The 14704-nt window shown below is 45.8% G+C and overlaps 1 protein-coding gene across 2 annotated transcripts in view; it reads right to left on the reverse strand.

Annotated features, from left to right (window-relative positions):
* Positions 1 to 14704, reverse strand: part of KIT (KIT proto-oncogene, receptor tyrosine kinase) — an 86887-nt gene that overhangs the window by 71784 nt on the left and 399 nt on the right. The window lies entirely within an intron of this gene.

The raw sequence follows: 14704 nt of genomic DNA on the forward strand, positions 1-14704 counted from the left end.
ATGAAGGGTAAATTTAAAAAGAAAAAAAAAAAGAAAAAACAAGCACAAGAGCAAATAAAGTGAATAGTGCCTTAAAAGAACCAGAAGACGGAGAGGAACAAAATTTTTAAATTTACATGAATTATGAAAACACTACAAGGATTTAGGAAAAATGGTTAACATAGAAGACAGCCAAAGAAGATCTAACATACACATAATGGGCATTCCTAAAGCCAACGAAAAAGACTAGAACAGCCAGCAAAAGCTTTGCCCCAAGAAAACATCCCTGGATAAGTACCTATTTAAGAGGTGCATTGTGTCTGGAGAAAAATCAGTGCAAAGCACCCAATGCTGTAAAATACTTCTGGGCTTCAAAGAACAAAAGTAAAATATTCTGGGCTTCAAAGAACAAAAGTAAAATACACTCCTTGGGATATCTAGGCAAACACACCAAGTGAAACGTGCGGGAAAGAAAATCAGACTCTCAGCAGACTTTGATAATGCTGTATGGCAAAAGACAGTACCGTAAAATATTAAAGATACTTGAGCAAAGAAGATGAGCCAAGGACCTTCTATCAGCCAACCTGACTCAGAAGTATAAAGGCGACAGACAAGCTGTTATGAACACAGAATTCAGGAGATACTTCTCATGAGTGCTTCCTGAGGCATCTAGTTGAGGATGCACTTCAGGAAACCAAAGTGCCAGGAAAGACAGGGCATAAGGACCAGTGGCCAGGATCAAACATATATTTACTAGTAAAACAAAGAGTGGTAACAAAGGAAATAGAATGTAGGATGGCTATCCAGTATGATAAAGCAATTTCAGTATCAGCAAAATTAGGGACAGGAGGACTATATGAAAAGTAGCATATGCTTGCTGATTGTACAGATAGTAACCGAGGTGAAAGAATATGACTTCAAATGCCAAGCTAGGGGGAGAAAAGGGAGAGGAAAGAACAGGCTTCTAGATAATTTCAATGTTACTCACAGCAGGAAACCAAGAGAGGATGACCCCCACCCCACACCCGTAAGAGCAAAACAACAGTATTATATTAAAGGTATCGGTACAGGGGCGCCTGGGTGGCTCAGTTGGTTAAGCGTCTGACTTCGGTTCAAGTCATGATGTGACGGTTTGTGGGTTCGATATGAATATGATCCAACCTCTAAATCACAAATTTGTAGGGAATACAGGGAACAGAGAGCATGTTGACCACCATCACAGACTTTGAAAAACCGCCTAGGGCCAGCACTCAGTTTCTTCAACAAAAATGGGGAACTGGGATCTATAATAAATAAGAAATGACTGAAAGGCCACATCAACCAACTGCAATATGTGAATCTTGTTTGGAGTCTCAAATGTTGACATATTTGTATAGATCTTTATATTTATTGTATTTCAGTAGGGGAAATGTGAATGCTGGGTCATCAACAACACTGTGGAATTATACTCACTTGGAAGGCTGTGACATTGGCATTATCATTATGTTTAGGGGAAGGGGGGATCTTTGTATCTTACAGCTACATGCTGAGAACATCTGTAGATGAAATTTCACAAGGGCTGAGGTATGCTTCAAAATAATGGCAGGAGGAGGTGGACAGAGATAACGCAGAAAGACTGGTTGTTGATCCAACTGTGGAAGCTGGATGATAGGCATATGAAGGTTCCTGACACTATTAGCTATGTCCCAACTGTCCCCATAATTTACTTAAAGTTAACATGAGGTCTGATTGCTCCATCTTAAAATGGCTACCACTACGTTTTCAAACAATCTGAGGAGTTAGTCTAAAAGTCACAGACCCCCTACTGTTTGTTTGGGGTTTTTTTAACCCTTTTCTAGTTAACTGATAGCAAACTTAAACAGGGTCTATTTAAACGAGGCCCTAAAATGCTCACCCAAAACAGTCAGTACTAACCAATGATGACGACACTGGGTAAGAAGAATTCTCTGACTTGCAAACACTAGTCATATCCTAGAACAAGTCTATCATAGCAGCTGATCTAATTACTTAAGTACCCACGCTTGTGTGCCCAAAGCAGGGCTGTTTCATCAAAACGGTTAGCTGATGTCCTCCCAAGCCCTGAGGAACCCTTACGGCCTTCCACCGAAGCTGTGGTCCGTGGGAATACCCTCTTGCCCATGTAACTCAATGGAGTATCACTTAGGCAGTCTGTATCTTGGATTCCTTCCTAAGGATCAACACTAACAATGCCAAAGGCAACCAGAGTCCTACTCGATGCCCAAGAATTGACAGAGAAGGAACTCTATAGTTCTCAGTAATTCACCAGGGTCAAACCCCAAGGGGCAGTGCTCGATTTGCAACTGGAGGGCTTAGGGTATCATGGATCTCTGAAAGGCCACTCTCAGGCTAAGATGAAAAAAAGTCAGATGAAGTCAACATGCTATCCCCTCACCCGGGCCACCTACAGGAACAGAAAAGTGGGACGTGATGCACAGAACACCTGTCAGTGGCTGAATGGCACTGAGTCGGACCCAAAGTGCCCTCTGTGGATCGTACTTATTATTAAACCCAAAGATGGTCAGATTTTAACAAGAAAATGATGGAAGACTTTAAAATGGAGGTGAAGAGCCTCTAATCCCTGGGGACGCACTGAAGAAAGAGCTCTCAGCCTGGACCCCTGAAGCATCTCTCTCAGCTGTGAAAAAGCATTCTGGTACATTCTGAGAAGAACGATTCCAAGCCTCCAGACTGACAACGCACTTTGGCACAGGAAAGGCTCCACGACGCCCTGGTTGGGAAGGCACCTGCCTGTGTTCGCCGTGTGACACACACTTTGTTCAGCCCCCTTCGGTGAGTCCTTCCAGGAACTGCTCAAGCGGCTCCCGGCTCTGAAGTGACAGAGACTGGGGCGGTGAAAAGGCAGAAGAGAAGTGAGAGCTCAGCCCCTCGGAAGGTGGGACCTGTGGCTGATAGGACTCCAGGGACTCACCACAGAAAGCTCTCCCTGCCCTGTTTCTCTTCAGCTTCCCGCTGCCCTGTTTCTCTTCTTGCCTTCTCTAACCCCTCTGTCCCCATGAACTTAGGCCCCCAGACTCGCTGAGAAACCTTACCTGTCTCTGCTTCCTTCCCTAACTGACCATAATGCGGAACTGAAATGAATCTAAATTAAGCTGCTTTCTATGAGAGACCCCAAGACTTTTCTTTCTGGGTTCTTTGTGGGCCTGGGCTCAGGAAACAGAAAGAATTCTCTGGAACAGAAGCCCCAACACGACAAGGATTTTTGCTCCTTGTGTTCACTGTTACATCAGCCTCCTTAATGCTTTAATAATTGTTTATGAACAAAAGCTACGAGTTCCGGGTGTAAGGTCAGTTTCAAAGATACCAAAAGGGACCAAGGGAGTGAAGGTGCGAAGTCTATAGCCCTGCAGTTTTATGGCCAGGGCTGCTGCCCCTGACTTCTCGCAGGGAGAGGGAAGCTGGCTACACCCTGCTAAGGGCTGTCGTCACGGGCCAGCAGGTCCCCACGGGCCAGCAGGTCCCCACCTCAGCGCTCAAGGGTCCACTCCGCTCCCTCGGCCAGCCTCTCTTCCGAACGCAGTCATTCTGAAGCTAAGGTGATCATTTTAAGTAATATCCCTCGAAAATGCAGAAATGTAAATTAGGCTACACATTCAGAGCTACTAAAAAATTCATAAACCCTTCTACATATGCTAGTTTATTTTAAAAAGCAGAAGAGGGGGTTCTTTTTTTTTTTTATGAAAGTGATGCGTTTTGGTCAAACTGGAAACAAACGTGTCTACTATTTCCCTGCGGTAAATATCCTGACAATACTATCCTAAGTAGAAAAAAACATCTCGACATCCCAATTAACCATTTTCAAGTCTCTGTTCCAATGCCATATCTTGGATTAAGAATGCGAGTTTAATTTAACGATGACAAAAAGCCTCAAGGCCGGGCCGTGTGGTCTTACCAGGCCCTTCTGTAAAATGAAGATCTTCCCAAGGTACGTTGACTCAACATCACCCGTTAAAAAAGAAATCTGGGAAAATCAGAATGGAAATGCATTTAAAACATATTACAGACTAAAATCCCAAGTCACTTTAAAAGTACCCACAGTCTTTCCAAGTAGAGTAATTCTCAATTTTTTTAAAACACAGTCTTGTTTCCTTTTATTTTTTTTCCCGCTCCACCCCCCACCCCCCACCCCGGTTTCATTTCCTTTTAAACAGGCACTAGCCAAGTAGGGTAACAGAGAGCCCAAGCCCCCTCCCCTCCATCCCTCTTCACACTTCCAAAATCGCCAGTGTTTTCCCCAGAAGCCAAATCTATATTAGATTCCGTTCTATAAATAGTTCCTTCCAATAAAAAGACACACCAAATAATTTCCGAAGTTCTTTGTGATAATCCCTCCTTTGTTCCGAGTCCTTGCTAAGCAATTCTGCTACTGACCAGCCTGCATAGGTCATTCTATTTAAATTACTGGCAGCCTGGGATTGTTTTTGAAGAATTTTTTTTAACACCCTTTGAAATAACCTGAGTCACCTGGGGTAAATCCAAAGGAAGCTAGGTGTTTTGCCTCACTCAAGAACTTTAACAAGAAAAGGAGTAAGGGTTTTCCTCTTTTAGTTTTTCCTATTATTTTTTTTCCTATTATTATTTTTCAGGAACAAAGCACTCCCTGGAAAGTACTATCATATACCTTTTCTTTAAGCGACTGACTTCCTTCCACAAACAGCCCCTTCCCCCACCCACTGCTCATTGCTTTGGGAAGGGCAGTAACCAATGTCCCTAATTACCCTCTAATTACCCTCTAATGCATGGCTGGAGAACCCAGGGCAGAATCTCAGAATGTCCTAAACCATACAGGACCCTTATCAAGTTTTGGGGGTTTTGCTTGTTATTGTTTCGAGGTTTTTTTTAATGTTTATTTATTTTTGAGAGAGAGAGACAGAGAACAAGCAGAGAAGGAACAGAGAGAGAGAGGGAGACACAGAATCTGAAGCAGGCTCCAGGCTCTGAGTTGCCAGCACGGAGCCTGAGGCAGGGCTCAAACTCTCACAAACCCTGAGATCATGACCTGAGCTGAAGTCCAATGCTTAACCGACTGTGCCAGCCAGGTGCCCCTGGGTTTTTTGTTTTTTTGGTTTTTTTTTTAAACAAATGAATTTATGCAGACTGCTACATGCCTGGATTATCATTTCACTCAATATTTAAAACCTGCTAATAAGGAAAGAACCAAAAATCATCCACTGCCACTACTGGAATTTGAGCCTACAAAATCTATAATCTCGCTGGCGGTGATGAGGGAGGAAGGCGAGGGAGGGTAATTATCCCTGGACTTAAAAGCAACTCAAAGTACATATCCGTGGACCTTCTCTGGATTTGCATTGTACATACAGTATGTGTAATACATGCAGAAGTGAGGTCTGTACTTTTCCATTCTGTAACGTTAATGTCTCTGAATAAGTAACCACTTGACCAGATTACACTTAACAAAAATCTCATCACATATGGCATTATAGGAAATACTGCAATTACTGAAGTATAAAAACCACCCCCAAGAAATTACCCTATCTCACCTTCTTGTGGATTCTTTCCCTGGGAGTCTTCTGGCTAACTGTAACCCTTCCCTTTTGGATTCTTACCTTAACTAGTTCCTTAACCAAGATTTAACTTGGGCCCCAGATCCTCCTCTGAATCAGCCACTCTCCCCCAAAAGCGATGCCTACTCCTCTAATCCGGTGGTGATGAATATGCATCCCGGCTTCTGGACCAGGACTGTTCTTTAAATCTTATTACAAATCGTATTACATTAGCACCCACCCCAGCCCTTATCTTCCCATAGCTCCGAGGCTCCTTAAACTCAGGGCTCACATCTCAGACATCATCACACATTTCAACACAAGTGAAATGGTGTGATCAACGGGAAGCTGTTGAATTGCAATTTCATTTCTACCACCTTCCCCTACCGGACGGCTGGCGGATCTGAGATGTACCATCGAACCATGACCGTGAAATGACCAAAGGGAAAGGACAGGTCGGACGGGAAGTCAGGGTGGTGGGTAAACCACAGAGCAAACAATCCGCCCCTGAGTAATCAAGGGAGAAGGACTCCCTCCATCCTTACAGATCTCTTGCCTACATGCAGCACGGCTGGCTTTCTCTCAAAACTATCAGTCAGTTGGGAGATCAAAGAGCAATTCATTCTTAGGTTAGGGTTAATTATGATCAGCTGCAATTTCTCTAGACCTCGAACTTCCACGCATTCCTCTTACTTTGCACTCGGCTAAAGTTATCTCACTGCACAATCCATCTGTGGCTAGACGCCCCCCCACTACCCCCCACGATCAACAACCTGTTTTTAAGCTATGAGTTCTTTATTGGCTATTTTCGGTACAGCCAAAAATTGTGACGGGTGGTAGATCATATTAGAGTCGAACCAGAACTCAGAGAAGCATTGAACACAAAACCAAGGCAGTGAAGAAGGCAAAATGGGCTGGTTATGTAGAAAAGATTCCCAGACAGACTCTGAAAGGGTCCTCAAAGCAGCCGAGGTAAGCAGGGTCCAACTCTTTCAAAATGACAGTTGTTTGGCTTTCCTCATATTTGCAGCCAAGACCCTATAACTAGCTCTGGTAATGCAATAAACTATTTTCCAAACCTCAATCAAAGAATTTTCCTTTAAAAAAAAAATCTCAATTTCCTTCTGGGGCAATTTACACTGTTTTCATTTCATTCCATTCTTCACTCACATATTACAAATATTTGAAGACTGTCATTCACTAAAACTTCTTCACCTTATCTTCTCTGGCTTAATAAATCCAATTTCTTTAAGTTGCCTTCAAAGAGCCTATTTCCCAAGGCTTTAATCAACTCTGTGTCCTTTTCAATACTCAAAATGTCCATTCTGTTCTCTAAGAAAACCAATAAACATCCTTTAAAAATGGCTTAATGCGGGGTGCCTGGGTGGCTCAGTGAGTTAAGCGTCCGACTTCAGCTCAGGTCATGATCTCACAGTTCATAGCTTCAAGCCCTACATGGGGCTCTGTGCTGACAGCTCAGAGCCTGGAGCCTGCTTCAGATTCTGTGTCTCCTCTCTCTCTGCCCCCTCCCCCTCCCCCACTCACAGTCTGTCTCGGTGTCTCTCATAAATAAATATTTAAAAAATTAAAAAAAAAATAGAAATGGCTTAATGCAGGGGCACCTGCACGGCTCAGTGGGTTAAGCATCTTAAACGTGATTTCAGCTTAGGTCATGATCTCATGGTTCATGGGTTCCATCCCCATATCCGGCTCCATGGTGAAGGCGGACAGCCTGCTTGGGATTCTCTCTCTGCGCCCCCTTCTCTCTATCTGTCGCTTGTGCAATTGTTTTCTCTCTCAAAAATAAACTTGTTGATAAAGGCCTAATCCAGAGAATACAGAATTACCTTCCTATTATAGACTTCTTTTCATGAAAACTTACTTTTCATCACATGACTGATACACAACACACAATTCTTTATAATCCCCATGCCCCACCATTGATATTACACAGCTATGTTCTGTTGACTTTCGGGGGTTAGTTTTGCTCTCACATGGACCTGACCATCTAAGAAGAATCTCATTTGTATCTACCATCACGTGTGGGAAATGGAGTTTCAAGTAAACGTAGCCGGTAAATAGCCACTGAACAAACACAACAGCATCCCACATCATATCCCCCCTCAAATGGGCTGCCCCTCCTGTGGAGTTATAGTCCCACCGGTTCTCCCAGTTACCCACGCCTACAATAACTCCTGCTCCCCTTCCCCTCAACCTCACCGGCGCCTGACACATCCAAGATGCCTTTTGTGAATTTGCCAAGTGAATTAATTCAGCCACCTTTATCTTCTTCATGTCTCGTAAGTATTTCTCCCTTCTTTCCAGAGCACGCACCCTAACACTCGGGCCCTCACCCCTTCACCCAGAGGCCACTTAAAGAGTCTGTCTGTCCCTCTGTCCAGCTCCCCATCAGCACATAGCTTAGCCGTGACACGAACCATTCTGGAAGAGCCCCCTGAGAAACTCTCCCTTAGGTATTTGTACACCCAGGTTCCTATCAGCATTATTCAGAACAGCCAGAAGGCGGAGGCAACCCAGTGTTGTGGATGGATGAATGGAGAAACAAAATAGGATAGAAACTTACACACGTGCATATGCATATGCATACATACATACACATGTACATACATTTCCCTCCTTAAGAAGGAAGGGAATTCTGACATATGCTACAACATGGATGAACCCTGAAGACATTATGTTAAGTGAAATAAGCCAGTCACAACGACAAATACCGAATGATTCCCTGGCATAGTCAGATTCATAGATACGGAAAATAGAATGATGGTTGCCAGGGGCGGGGAGACGGGATAATAGGCAGCTGGTGTTTAATGGGCACAGAGTTTCAGTTTTGCAGGATGGAAAGTGTGCTGGAGATGGCGTTGCACAAGAAGGTGAATGTACTTAACGCTGCTGAACTGGGCACCTAAAAACGATCAAGATAGTAAATGTCATGATAGCTGTATTTTACTAAAATGTAAACACACACACACACACACACACACACACACACACACACACACACACCCCTCCTTTAGTCTTGATTAACCGATAGCAAGGTGTCCCAAGTTTTCAGAGCAGGTTGGGGACTGGACACTGAGGCGGAGCAAGCAGCCCTGGCCTACTTAGCAAAGCCCACAGAGCCACCACTGGGTCAGGTCCACCTTGGCCCTGACCTCTAAGCTCTTTTCGGGATCTGGACCAAACTCAGCCTTAAATATCCCCTCCCTGCAGTGACCCTCAAGGAGGCCACCTTTCCAGCCTCTTCCCCTCTGACTCCCTCCCCCGGCACCCATCACACCAATTGCAAGATTTGACAATCCTCAAGTAAGATCTTAATGTCTTATCCCCTATTTCCACATCCCCTATTCTTCCAATCGAAGCCTCAACTACAGACACTCTACCCTCCAACGCGCAGAAATTAATCTCAAGTATTACCTCCCATGTGGACACTTTTAAAGATCTCTGATAGCTATCATCTGCCCACCAAGACATAAACCTCTCTTTTGAAATCCTGCCTGAGCACTTTGCACTTCTTTTGACACCAAATTCTATTTCAGCCAGACGCTGTGCTCTTACTCCATCCCTCCCCCACCTCCTGCCCACACCTACAGTCTCTGAAAGGACCAAAGCCTAGGGATTCATAGATCTTTGTTAAACGGAGTCTGAAATGTTTATTGAGCATTTATTACATTCAGAGCACTGTACAAGTCTAGAGAACAGGAGATATTAAACCCAGGAGCACCACTGTGTGTCTAGCCTGGGGCAACGGCCAAGTTCAGCTTGCCCCTCACTCCTAGGGAAGGCAATCACAGAAAAGCCCCTCCCTCTTAAAGTGCTTTCCATGTCCCCTTCACAAGGTAACAGGGTTCATGGACCCTACGTGGGCTTCCCTTACTTATTCACCTTGAGAAAACGGTCATATTACAGAGCTTTCCCCTCCTAACCTTGCATCCAGGAATCTGTATCCACCAAAACAGGCTAAGAATAAGGCGAAACAAAGAACCAGGGAGAAAAGTGGTGGACTTTAAAAACAAAACACAACACTGGACATTAAATGTGTACATTTCATCTTAATACCATAAAACCCCTCTACAGAATCTGGTTTTAAACTATTTCCAATTTTTTTCTAAGAGACACACCTGAAAGAGGAACAATAAAATCAGCCTAATAGTGAAGTCCCTGTGCTGTCGCTATCAGGGACGCAATACTAGGCATCTTATGCGAGTGGTCTCACTCCATGGTCAGTCATCCCTGGGTCACATAAGAACAGAAGCTTACTGAGGGGTGAAGTCTTCTCCCAGATCCCATGGCTGGCAAGGGGCCAAATGGATAAAAACCCAGGTTGTCCTGGGATGCCTGGGTGGCTCAGTCAGATGGGCATCCGACTTCAGCTCAGGTCATGATCTCGCAGTTTGTGGGTTCGAGCCCCGCATCGGGCTCTGTGCTGACAGCTCAGAGCCTGCAGCCTGCATCAGATTCTGTGTCTCCCTCTCTCTGCCCCTCCCCTGGTTCATGCTCTGTCTCTGTTTCTCAATAATAAATAAATATTAAAAAAAAAACAAACAAAAAACCCAGGTTGTCCCTTTCAGACCCCGAGCTCTTAACTCTGATGCCACCTGCCCCGGCTAACAATTTGGCTTAAAGTTTGCAAGTGTCAAACCCCTAGCCTGTCAGAATATGCAATGGAAGATATCTAACAAAGCGTGTCGTAAGCAAAATGTTAAGCGTGAAGGCTAAAGTATAAAGTGAGTGGAAACATCAGCAGATGTGAATGTTTTCATTAGAGAAACCTTCTGGGTTGTTTTTCTGGGAGAAGGGGGAAAAAAAAGTCCAAGATCTGTTCAGACTCTGAGTAGTGATTCTGAATTGTTAGGTCAAAAGCTATTTAAGACTCAAAAATGAAAGTTTATTTCACATTAAAAGCCATCACATTAGTGCCTATTGCTACCTACTCGCAAAGATTACAAAGAGAAGCAGTCAAATTCTACATACTCATGGAGGTTACTCATTTATTAGGTGCCCGTCCCATCCCGGGCCCTGTGCCAAGCATCTGTACAAGAATCTCTTCCTAGGCAGATGATACCTTCAAGGCAATCATCTTAGAGTAGGCATCATTTCCATTTCTGGAATAACAATAATTCCTCTTGTACAGATAATAAGTATGACTGGCATGTATTATGTTTGTACTAGAAGCGGGCCAGGCAGCCCCATTCTAAAAACTTCGTATGTAGAAACATGTATACTGGCCCAGAGAAGTTAAGGGGTTTGCCATAGTCACACAGCTGAAAAAAGGATGAGAAAGTAAGTTCAGCAGGGTAACCAACTTGTTCCAAGGGCCCAAATGTGTCAGCCATGGGGCCAGCAGACTAATATGAGACTGTCTTCGCTCTCCAGGCCGGTGCTCCGACCGTGGTCCTAGCCCGCTCACCAGGGCCTGAGGCTAAATGCCTAGATGTCCAAGGGCAGGAGAGAATGGTATTGCATAGCGCCTCCTAAAGAGGACTGGTCTCTGAGTTCAAAGAAAGAGAGAAATCGAGATTTTGACATAAATTCAGATTTTTAAGTATTGCCTTGCTGTTTCCTTAAAAAGCATCACATGGCGGCGGAGGGTGGGGGGGCAAAACCAAATGGGTCCATGGACTTTCAGCTTGTAAGCTCTACTTATTTACAATCTGAGGTCAAAGACGGGCTGTCTCCTGTCCAAAATCAGAGATGCTAGGCCAGGCTTACTCGGTCCCGTCACTTTCAACAAAGATTTACACTGGCTTTGCCCTAGATTCACACTCTTACCTCTGCTAACTTCCCTACAGGCCCTCCTCACTCTGGATGCAGCCTCCAGGAAGCCCTCCATTCAGGTCACAGAAACTGCATATGAAATTTTGCATCTTTAAAGTCCCTTCAAAGGTCTTTCAGTCCCTTGTTTTGAAAGTTACCACACAGGAATTCAGCAGAAGGCAGCACTTCCCACGTCCCCCTCTGTCAGCTGTTAAACTAAACTCTGTCCGGATCATGCTGCTGCAGCCTTGACCACAGCCTTTCGGGCCTTCCCATACTGCAAAGGCCAGCCTCAAGAATTCCGCTCAGGACCCTGCGGCTCATTTCCTGGTGTCCTTCTTTAATCAGCTGGGGGAGCCTTGAGGAAATGAGTCAAAATCCTAAGGGCAGCTTCTAACAGCTGTCAACAACAGCAGCAAAATCCATCACCAAAACAACATGTGCATGCAAAACGCGCTCCAAGGGGGGCCCACAAGACGGCCCATTTCTGACAAGAATCTGTTTGGGTGGTAAAGCTCTAAGCGGTAAGCTGCCCTTAGATCTCATGGTGCCCATTCGGGGGCAAATGACCAGTGATATCAACTCATTGCTGCGAGTTTTCTCTTTTAGAAGGCATGCCCCAAGTATATGATGCAAAGGCCATTTTTATTTATTGGAAGGGTGGATGGAAAAATATCTCAACTGACTTCCACCATCCTTTCAGAGATAGTTTATCTTCATTTCTGAGGGCCTCTGGAATGGCACAGCTAACACATACAACCCTCACATCCAGGGTCAATTACCTACATACCGCCTCCCCTCCAAGATAAGCTACATTTAATGATGCCCCTTCCCTGTAAATACTTCCATCAAATTGAGAACACTTTCACTCAGAGATCAAAAGAAAAGCAATTCTAGGTCTTTTTTACCAAAATTTGGAAGGTAATGACCTTGACCAGCCTGTACTCCCAGAACCTCCAACGATACGTGGCATATAATATGTACTCATTAAATAGTTTTGAATGAATCTCACAACCGATTCAGTTAAGGCATGTGATGAGATACACAGTTGGGCACACGGGGCTAATCTCAGGCTTCACCACTGACTGTTTTGGTAACTGACTAATCCGCAGCCAGTTTCTCTGGTGGCTATAAAATGGTAGGAATGGTAACGGCACTACCTCTAGGGCTTGCTGGGAGGACTAGCCTGGCCCAGTTTTGAATACAGATCAACTATGTACAACACACACATAAAGGGAAAGTTAAGGCACATCAGAAAAATGTGTTGTAATAACACAGCATACATAATTTATCAAGTCATAAGAAAAAAATGTGTGGATGAGTGGGAAAGGCAAGAATGGGGAGAAGTGACTTTTCTGGGCTCCCTTTCCAAGACCATGATATTATTCCCGACAGGATCATCTCCAAAATGTCCCGTGTCCAGCTTCTGGCTGTGACTCTGGCCTCACACCTGCAGGAACAAGGGGAAAGTATGATTCACTATTGCTTGCAGGCTTATCTTGCTGGGCGAGGTAAACACTGAGGGGGTGGTGATGGAGGGTCCTACAGAGTCTGCACCTCCTTGATTGAATTCAAAGGGAAACTAGACACACATGTGGATTGAGGAAGGTTCGGGATAAACCACACCTGCTCGCTTCAGCGAGTGGGGGTGGGGTGGACCCGTAGGCTTCCCCAGGGGTCCCTGTGGCCAGGAAAAGCAGAGGCATTTCAGGGAGACAGAAAGGAATCAGGGAAGGAATTCAGAAAAATTGTACTCTACATTTGGCACACTGGAAGAGGAGAATGTGGGACCCAAAGGGTCCTTCATGATGCAGATGCCTCACTGTCCCCTTAAGGAAAATTGGGATCTCTAGAATTTAAATGACCTGCCAAGGGCATACAGCTAATAAACGGCTGGAAAAGGAGAACCAGAAAGGCAGCACTAGGTTCTGTCACTATACCATACTGCCCCCCAGGAGCCAGACCTTCAAATTCCCTTTGCCAAAAATCTGTTTGAGGGAGCAGGATGATTAGGGCAAGGAAAGAAGCAACCGATTCTTTTAATTTTAAAAACACGGAACTATTCTCTGCCTTTGGCTTTCTAGTGCCGTATTCCGGTACGCACACATACTCAACTGAAATTAAAAATGCCACGGCACAAAGACCTAAGGACCAAATGTGTCATTTGAGCTTAAAGCGGTCAGATCCGCCACGGAATCTGGGTGCTCACTCATGATCTGCCCCCACCTCCGGGGTCCAGATGCAAGGCCTCTCTTCCTCCACCGCAAAGCCCTCACAATGCTTATCAAGCCCACGAGCGAGGAGACTACACCTTGAGACTTTACGGGAAACTGAGCGGTAGTCAATACAGTACCACAATAGTTCGAAGCGATGCTTCCTTTTGTAGCCCATGAATCCCAGTTCAGATTCACTTTCTGCCCATTGCATCATCGGGGTAAGCCTTGAAGGTCTTTAAAAAATGACCTGGGAGAGTGCGGGGTTTCAGGGGTTAGCTGGGCGACCTGCACTCGCTCGCGCACTAGCAACAGCCAGAAAAAAAGAGAGAGACGAAGGGGCAGAAATCCGACTGACGGCTTCCAGGAGCCTGCAAATCCTCCTCCTCCACCTTCAGACCTAAGTTCCCGCGCAGATATAACCGGATTTTCACTACAGCTTTAAGATCCAAGGAAGATTTTGCAGAAACTTCCACTACACCTCCCACCCCCGCCCCAGGCGGCCCTTAAGTAGTGTAGCTATCACGTGGGAAAGGGTGTTGCAGATCTCAGAATTCCCAAAGAAAACGGGGACCCGCAATTACAGGTCGCAGACACCGATTCCAGCCGCTTTGCAGAGGCCGGCCAGCCTGTCTGGGCATTCCGGCTAGACCCGGGAGGCGACCGGGTCGAGGACCTGAGGCGTCCCAGCGCACGGCCCCTGCCTCCTCTGGGAGCGGCAAACGCGGCCACCAGCCGCTCGGAGGCGCGTGGCAGGAAAGAAACGGCACCGCGGCGGAAAGGGGCGAGCCTTTGGCACGGGATTTACAAAAGCAAAAAGTCTGCAACCTAGCGGCTGCTTTCCACACGCCCAGCCCAAGTTGTCCCTGTAGCCGCCACCTCTAGGTTCGCGGGGTCTGGCTCCAGAGCCGCACACAGCGCGCTTCCCAGGCAAAATGCCTAAGCGGAGGGCCCGGGGACACAGCGGGCAGGGGCGGCAGCGGGTCGGTCCCCAGCTCTGGGGCACAAAGAGCGCCCGCGGTTTGCAAAGCGGCAGCCACAGAGCAAAGAAAAGGCTCTCTAACTTTGCCCTTGGAGCGGCTCAGAACCTGCGGGTTGCTCCTCCAGCGCACCGGTCACACACGCGCAACTTTTAACAAAAGGAAGCAGCGGCCGCGCCTCGCACCGCGGAGATAACGCGCTGGGTGCGGACCC

The sequence above is a fragment of the Crocuta crocuta genome, unplaced genomic scaffold (genome assembly GCF_008692635.1).
Source record: "Crocuta crocuta isolate KB4526 unplaced genomic scaffold, BGI_CrCroc_1.0 scaffold282, whole genome shotgun sequence".
Taxonomy (NCBI): domain Eukaryota; kingdom Metazoa; phylum Chordata; class Mammalia; order Carnivora; family Hyaenidae; genus Crocuta; species Crocuta crocuta.